Here is an 8,543-nt window from a genome sequence, read left to right on the forward strand (position 1 = left end):
AAAGGAACATAGGAGCCAACTTGAAGGAGCTCTCAATGGGCAAACCAAGAGCAATTTGAGGAACAAAATAAATAGTAATGTTATTGGATTGTAACCCAAAATACAGAATGAATATACAGGAGACCACATGTTTATTTGTTGATTTTTAATTTATTATTATTATTTTACCTCTGAACTTTTTATTGGCCTCCTGCTCCCCAAAGGGTACCCTGCTTCTGCTGGCTTAATGTTTCAGAATTTTGGCGTCGTTGGTCTCAGACACCACTTTGTCATCAACTATCTGGTGGGTGGTGGTTTTCTGGATGGTTTGCATGGAGTTGCTGCTGTCCAGGGCATCAAGATTGAAGTCCTCACCATCTTCCAGCAAGCAGCAGTAGGTGGCAAACTCAGCCACCAGCTTGACCTTGATGTTCAGCAGGGCCTCGTACTCCTGGGTCTGGCTGTCCCTCTGCCCAAGTCAGTTACTAGCTCTGACTCCAGGTGCAGCAAGATCCCATTGAGCTGCTCTATCTGCAGGGTGTAGCGGGCCTCCACCTCCCTCAGGCTGTTCTCCAAGCTGGACTTCAGATTTCTCATGGAGTCCAGCTCAATCTCCAAGGACTGGACTGTACGTCTCAGCTCTGTGAGCATCATCTCAGCAGCTCCAACCTCGGCAGACTACGTGGTGACCACTGTGGTGCTCTCCTCAATCTGCTGAGACCAGTACTTGTCCAGCTCCTCTCGGTTCTTCTGAGACAGCTTGTCATATTGGGCTTGGATATCTGCCATGATCTTGGTGAGGTCTTGAGATTTGGGGGCATCTACCTCCACGGTCAGCCCAGAGCTGGCAATCTGGGCTTGTAGGCCTTTTACTTCTGCCTCGTGGTTCTTCTTCATGAAGAGCAGTTCCTCCTTGAGAGCCTTGATCTCTGTCTCCAGCTGCAGCTGAGTGACATTGGTGTCATCAGTGACCTTGCAGAGCCCATGGATGTTGTTCTCCACAGACTGGCGCATGGCCAGCTCTGTCTCATACTTGACTCTAAAGTCATCAGCAGCAAGATGGGCATTGTCGATCTGCAGAACGATGCGGGCATTATCCACAGTATTTGCGAAGATCTGAGCTCTCAGATCCTCGATGGTCTTGAAGTAATGGCTCCAAGTCTCTGACCTGGGGTCCCTTCTTCTCCAGGTGCTCCCGGATTTTGCTCTCCAGCCTCTGGTTCTCGGTCTCCAGGCTCTGTCCAGGTAGGAGGCCAGGTGGTTGTTCAGGCTTTGCATGGTCTCCTTCTTGTTCTGGATGCCTCCCATTCCTGCCAGATCCCCAGCCAAACCTGCGGCCAGGCCCCCGGACCCTATGCTGCCCTGGAAGCTGGTGGAGCGGGACACAGAGATCCAGGAACCAGAGCCCCCAGTGCCTGCACAGACGCTGACCATGTTGCTGACCAGCTGGGCGCCATAGCTGGGCACCTGGACAGAGCCTGGGGACCGGCAGTTGGTGGAGAAGGTGGAGTGATTGCTGAAGCTCATGCTGTTCGGGGAGGAGGACGAGAGGACAGGACTCAGCTTTGCCGACTACCTATTATTATTATTATATATATGTATATATACATATATATTTTTTTGAGTGGAGTCTCGCTGTGTCCCCCAGGCTGGAGTGCAGTGGCTGGATCTCAGCTCACTACAAGCTCCGCCTCCTGGGTTTACGCCATTCTCCTGCCTCAGCCTCCCGAGTAGCTGGGACTACAGGTGCCCGCCACCTCACCCGGCTAGTTTTTGTATTTTTTTAGTAGAGACAGGGTTTCACCATGTTAGCCAGGATGGTCTCGATCTCCTGACCTCGTGATCCGCCCGTCTCAGCCTCCCAAAGTGCTGGGATTACAGGCTTGAGCCACCGCGCCTGGCCCTATTATTATTTTTTAATAGAGATGGGGTTTTATCATGTTGTCCAAGCTGGTCTTGAACTCTTGAGCTCAAGTGATCCTCCTGCCTCGACCTCCCAAAGTGCTGGGACTACAGGCATGAGCCACTGTGCCTGGCCAGAGACCACAGATTTAAATAAATAATTGAAAAATAAATAAATGGGGGAGAAATGACCATATCTTCCTTCCAGAAGAGTTTTAATTAATAAATGTAGAAGGAGACTGGATGCAATGGTGCACTCCTATAATCCCAGCACTTTGGGAGGCTGAGATGGGAGGATCCCTTGAGCTCAGGAGTTTGAGACCAGCTTGGGCAACACAGTGAAACCCTATCTCTACAAAAAATTAGCCAGGCATGGTGGCACAAGCCTGTACTCCCAGCTACTTAGGAAGCTGAGGTGGGAGGATCACTTAAGTCCAGGAGATCAAGACTACAGTGAACTGAGATCGCATTACTGCACTCTAGCCTGGGTAACAGAGCAAGACCCTGTCTCAAAAAGAGAGAAACAGGGAAATAGAAAATCACCATTCAAGAGTAATATTCATAAAAGAAAGATCCACCAATGGATGCTAAAATTAGTAGGTGGAATTTTGAGGAGAAATAGGATATTTTGGTCATCTCAAAAAACCTCCAAGATATTTATTCGGTGCAGTTTCTTAAGTTAATAAAATTTAAATACAAATTTACAAAAAGTATAAAATTATTAATTACAAAGAGAAACAGAGCAACTTTATAGTAGAGAAACTCAACCCAGACGCAGTTTAGCTAAGTGATCAAGATTAACACCAGCAGTAAGAAGACTTAGTGACATCACAAAGCCCCTGCTCTGATGCACTGAAGAAAGCATAACACTGCTTATGCTGTATTCTAGCCAAAAAATGCGTAACTTCAATCTAATCACGAGAAAAGCCTTAGACAAACCCAAACTGAGGGACATTCTGTAAAATAGCCAACCAGTTCTTTTAAAAAGTATCAAGGTCATTAAAAACAAGAGAAGGTGGAGAAAGAGTCACAGATTGGAAGATACTGAAGAGACCTGGAAATTAAATATAATGAGTAACCCTGAATTGGATCCTTCTACAGGAATAGGACATTGACGGAAAAATTGGTGAAAACAATTTTTTTTTTTTTTTGAGGCAGTCTCACTCTATCCCCCAGGCTGGAGTGCAGTGGCACGATCTCGGCTCACTGCAATCTCCGCCTCCCAGGTTCAAGGGATTCTCCTGCCTCAGCCTCCTGAGTAGCTGGGATTACAGGTGCCTGCCACCACGCCTGGCTAATTTTTATATTTTTAGTAGAGATGAGGTTTCGCCATATTGGTCAGGCTAGTCTTAAACTCCTGACCTCAGGTGATCCGCCTGCCTCAGCCTCCCAAAGTGCTGGGATTACAGGCATGAGTCACCACACCCAGCCCACACCTGGCTGATTTTTAAAAAATATTTTTGTAGTGAGGGGGTCTCACTATGTTATCGTCCAGGCTGGTCTTGAACTCTTGGGCTCAAGCAACCCTCCCATCTAGCCTCCCAAAGTGCTGGGATTACAGGGATGCACCACTGCACCTTGTTTGTTTTTGAACTTCATACAAATGGAACCACATATAGTATGCACTCCTGCATCTGGTTTCTTTTGGCCAATACAATATCTTTGAGATTCATTCATGTCATTGCACATGGCAGTAGTTCATTAATTTTCATTGCTATATAATCCATTTTATGAACTACCATAGTTTGTTTATTCATTCACCTGTTGATGAACACGTGGGTTGTTTTCCAATTTTTGGCTATTCAGAAGAAGGCTTGTCTGAACTTTTTTTTTTTTTTTGAGATGGAAGTCTCACTCTTGTCACCCAGGCTGGAGTGCCATGGCGGGATGTTGACTCACTGCAACCTCCGCCTCCGGGTTCAAGTGATTCTCCTGCCTCAGCCTCTGGAGAAGCTGGGATTACAGGTGCCTGCCACTGCGCATGGCTAAGTTTTGTAGTTTTAGTATAGATGAGGGTTCACCATGTTGGCCAAGCTGGTCTCGAACTCCTAACCTCAGGTGATCCACCCACATTGGCCTCCCAAAGTGCTGGGATTACCGGTGTGATCCACCGTGCCTGGCCTGAACATTCTATTGATGAACACATATCCATTCATATATCTTGAATATATGCCCTAGAGTGAAAGTGCTTATCTGAATACATCAAGGTAGACACATGCTTAGCTTTTGTAAATATGGACAAACAGTTTGTACCGATGTAGTTTTACCCATTTAAAGCTCCCACTACCATCATATAAGACAGTTCTGGGGCCAGGTGTGGTGGCGCACTCCTTTAATCCCAGCACTTTGGGAGGCTGAGGCAGGTGGATTGCTTGAGCTCAGGAGTTTGAGACCAGCCTGGGCAACATGGCAAAACCTGTCCTTACAAAAAATACAAAAATTAGCCAGGTGTGGTGGCTCACACCTGTAGTTCCAGCCACTTGTGAGGCTTGAATAGGAGGATCGGTTGAACCTGGGAGGTCAAGGCTGCAGTGATCTGAGATCACACCACTGCACTCCAGCCTGGGTGGAATGAGACCCTGTCTCAAAACAAAACAAATAACAAAAGAGTTCTGTTTGTCCTGCATCCTTGATAACCTTGTACACTTTTATTTATTTATTTTTTTGAAACAGAGTCTCGCTCTGTCACCCAGTCTGGAGTGCAGTGGTGGGATCTCGGCTCACTGCAAGCTCCGCCTCCTGGGTTCACGCTGTTCTCCTGCCTCAGCCTCCCGAGTAGCTGGGACTACAGGCACCTGCAACCACGCCCAGCTAATTTTTTTTTTTGTATTTTTAGTAGAGATGGGATTTCACTGTGTTAGCCAGGATAGTCTCGATCTCCTGACCTCGTGATCTGCCCTCCTCGGCCTCCCAAAGTGCTGGGATTACAGGCGTGAGCCACCGTGCCCAGCCTGTACACTTTTATTGCTTTAAATACTTCCTCTGTGTGGAGACCTTCCCCCGTCTATATCTCCAACCAGGAATTCTCCCCTGATGAAACTAATGCATTCAGTTGTCAACATGGCATTTTTCTTGGATGTCTAGTAGGTAATTTCAAGTTAACAGATCAATGTAGTTTTCAAGTCCTCCTTCCCATCAAAAGGTTTCTTGTCTTGACTTCCTCATCCCCATAAAAAGCACCACCATCTACTCAGCTGCTCCAACTAAAAACTCATAATTCCTCCCTTTTCCTTACCCATAAAAATATATGACTTGTAAAAACATATGCACTGACTCATAAAATTATTACAAAACTATTATGAAATAGGAAAAGACCTATTAAACTATGTATTTATTTCATTTTCTTTTCTTTTCTTTTTTCTTTTTTTCTTTTTTTGCTCAGTTTTTTGTGGTTCTTTTGCCCAGGCTGAAGTGCAGTGGCATGATCTTGGCTCACTGCAATCTCCATCTCCCAGCAATTCTCCTGCCTCGGCCTCCCGAGTAACTGGGATTACAGGTGCGTGTCACCACACCTGGCTAATTTTGTATTTTTAGTAGAGATGGGGTTTCACCATGTTATCCAGGCTGGTCTCAAACTCCTGACCTCAAGTGATCCACCCACCTCAGCCTCCCAAAGTGCTGGTATTACAGGCTAGAGCTACCAAGCCCGGCCTATTTCCCTCCTTTTTATTGAGGCAACAGTTACATATAGCAAAGTATAGCTTGATTAATTTTTACAAATATATACCTGTAATCATCACCCCATTCAACAGTGTGGATTCAATTAGCCAGGCATGGTGGTGTGTGCCTGTAGTCCCAGCTATTCAGGTAGCTGAGGCGGGAGGATGGCTTGAGCCCGGGAGGTGGAGGCTGCAGTGACCAGTGATCATGCCACTGCACTCTAGCCTGGGCAACAGAGTGATACCCTGTGTCAAAAAAAAAAAAAGTGAATTCAATCCTCAAATGAAACTGCTATATTCTATTTCCACGACATGACCTGAATCTTCCCATCTTCAGTACCATTCCCTCAATGCAAACCATCCTCATTCTTTTTTTTTTTTTTCTTTGAGATGGAGTCTCGCTCTGTCGCCCAGGCTGGAGTGTAGTGGTGAGGGATCTTGGCTCACTGCAAGCTCTGCCTCCCGGGTTCACGGCATTCTCCTGCCTCAGCCTCCTGAGTAGCTGGGACTACAGGCACACACCACCACGCCTGGCCAGGTTGGTCTTGAACTCCTGACCTCAGGTGATCTGCCCGCCTCGGCCTCCCAAAGTGCTGGGATTACAGGCATGAGCCACCACGCCTGGCCCAAACCACCCTGATTCTTGATTGTGTGGACTGTTCAGCACCAAAGAGATCTTTCTAAAAAACCAGGCCGGGTGCAGTGGCTCACGCTTGTAATCCCAACGCTTTGGGAGGCCTGAGGTCAGGAGTTCAAGACCAGCCTCCTGGCCAACATGGTGAAACCCTGTCTCTACTAAAAATACAAAAATTAGCTGGGTGTGGTGGCACGTGCCTGTAATCCCAGATACTCAGGAGGCTGAGGCAGGAGAATCGCTTGAGCCCAGGAGGCAGGGGTTGCAGTGAGCTGAGATTGTGCCACTGCACTCCAGCCTGGGCAATAGAGCGAGACTCCATCTCAATAAATAACTAAATTAATTAAATAAATAAAATAAACTGATCTGGTTGGGCGCAGTGGCTCACGCCTGTAATCCCAGCACTTTGGTAGGCCGAGGCGGGTGGATCACCTGAGGTCAGGAGTTCAAGACTATCCTGGCCAACACGGTGAAACCCCGTCTCTACTAAAAACACAAAATTCTGCCGGACGTGGTGGTGCATGCCTGTAGTCCCAGCTACTCGGGAGGCTGAGGCAGGAGAATTGCTTGAATCCAGAAGGCAGAGGTTGCAGTAAGCCGAGATCACACCACTGACTGCACTCCAGCCTGGGTGACAGAGCGATACTCTGTCTCAAAAAACAACAACAACAACAAAAACTGATCAAGTTACCTTCTTGCTTTATGCCCTCCAGTGTCTATTTAGTGCTCCCACATAAAATATGAACTCCTTGCCTTGGCCTGAGAGGTTTCAAGTAATCTGGCCCCTGTCTGCCTCTCTGTCCTCATTTCCTTAGTTGAAGACTGATCTCATTCCATTCCAGCCATAGCCTACCCTTCCTTCTTCCCTCCCTCCTTCCCTACCTTTTATTTATTTATTTTTTTGAGGTGGAGTCTCTCTCTGTCGCCCAGGCTGGAGTGCAGTGGTATAATCTCACCTCACTGCAAGTTCCGCCTCCTGGGTTCACGCCATTCTCCTGCCTCAGCTTCCCGAGTAGCTGGGACTGCAGGTGCCCGCCACCACACCTGGCTAATTTTTTTTTTTTTTTTGTATTTTTAGTAGAGATGGGTTTTCACCATGTTGGCCAGGATGGTCTCCATCTCCTAACCTCATGATCCACCCGCCTTGGCCTCCCAAAGTGCTGGGATTACAGGCGTGAGCCACCGCGCCCGGACCTTCCCTTCCTTTTTTTTGAAACAGAGTCTACTTTGTCACCCAGGTTGTAGTACAGTGGTGCGATCACAGCTTACTGCAACCTCTGCCTCCCAGGCTCAAGCGATTCTTCTACCTCAGCCCCCCAAGTAGCTGGGACTACAGGCATGTGCCACCACACCCGGCTGATTTTTGCATTTTTTGTAGAAACAGGATTTCACCATGTTGCCCAGGCTGGTCTTGAACTCCGCAGCTCAAGCGATCCACCCACCTCAACCTCCCAAAATGCTGGGATTACAGGCATGAGCCAATGCGCCCAGTCAGCCACAGCCTTATCTTTTTCTTTCTTTTTTTTTTTCTGAGATGGATTCTGTCGGCCAGGTTGGAGTGCAGTGGCGCAATCTCGGCTCACTGCAAGCTCCGCCTCCCGGGTTCAGGCCATTCTCCTGCCTCAGCCTCCAGAGTAGCTGGGACTACAGGTGCCCAGCACCACGCCCGGTTAATTTTTGTATTTTTAGTAGAGACAGGGTTTCACCTTGTTAGCCAGGATGGTCTCGATCTCCTCACCTCATGATCTACCCACCTTGGCCTCCCAAAGTGCTGGGATTACAGGCCTGAGCCACCACGCCCGGCCACCACCTTGGGACCTTTGCACCTGCTGCTCCCTCTGTCTGGGAAGCTCTTCCCTCAAACCTTTGCCCAGCTGCTTCATCTGTTGAGGTTTTAGCCCAAATGTCTCCTCCTCAAAAAGTGCCCTTCCTGACCTTTGCTAAAGTTGCCCCTCCACGCTCCAGGAACTGTCTATTTTATTTTCTGAAGAGCTCTTATTTTCCTTATCTAATCACTTTCTTCCTTCATGCTTATTTCCTCCACTAAAGTGTAAAGCCCCCAGAGGGCAGGGGCCATTTGTGTCTAACACCCTGCCGCATTGCATCCCTATTGTATAGATCTGCACTGTCCATTATGATAGCCACTACCCATAGTGAGCTATTTAAAGTTAAATTAATGAAAAATAAATATAATTAAGAATTTGGTTCCCCAGTCACACTAATTCCATTTCAAGTGCTCAATAGCCACATGTGGCTAGTGGCTATCATATTAGATACTATACTGCAGATGTAGAACATTTTCAACATTGCGGTGTTCTGTTAGCTTTGGTCTAGAACCTAGGCACCTCATAATAACAGGTGTTCAAGGG

At 47.4% G+C, this 8,543-nt stretch overlaps 1 pseudogene; it reads right to left on the minus strand.

Annotated features, from left to right (window-relative positions):
- Positions 1-214: 214 nt before the first annotated feature.
- Positions 215-1,551, minus strand: LOC117078126 (annotated as a pseudogene).
- Between the last annotated feature and the right edge of the window lie 6,992 nt (positions 1,552-8,543).

The sequence above is a fragment of the Trachypithecus francoisi genome, unplaced genomic scaffold (genome assembly GCF_009764315.1).
Source record: "Trachypithecus francoisi isolate TF-2019V2 unplaced genomic scaffold, Tfra_2.0 Lachesis_group0, whole genome shotgun sequence".
NCBI lineage: Eukaryota > Metazoa > Chordata > Mammalia > Primates > Cercopithecidae > Trachypithecus > Trachypithecus francoisi.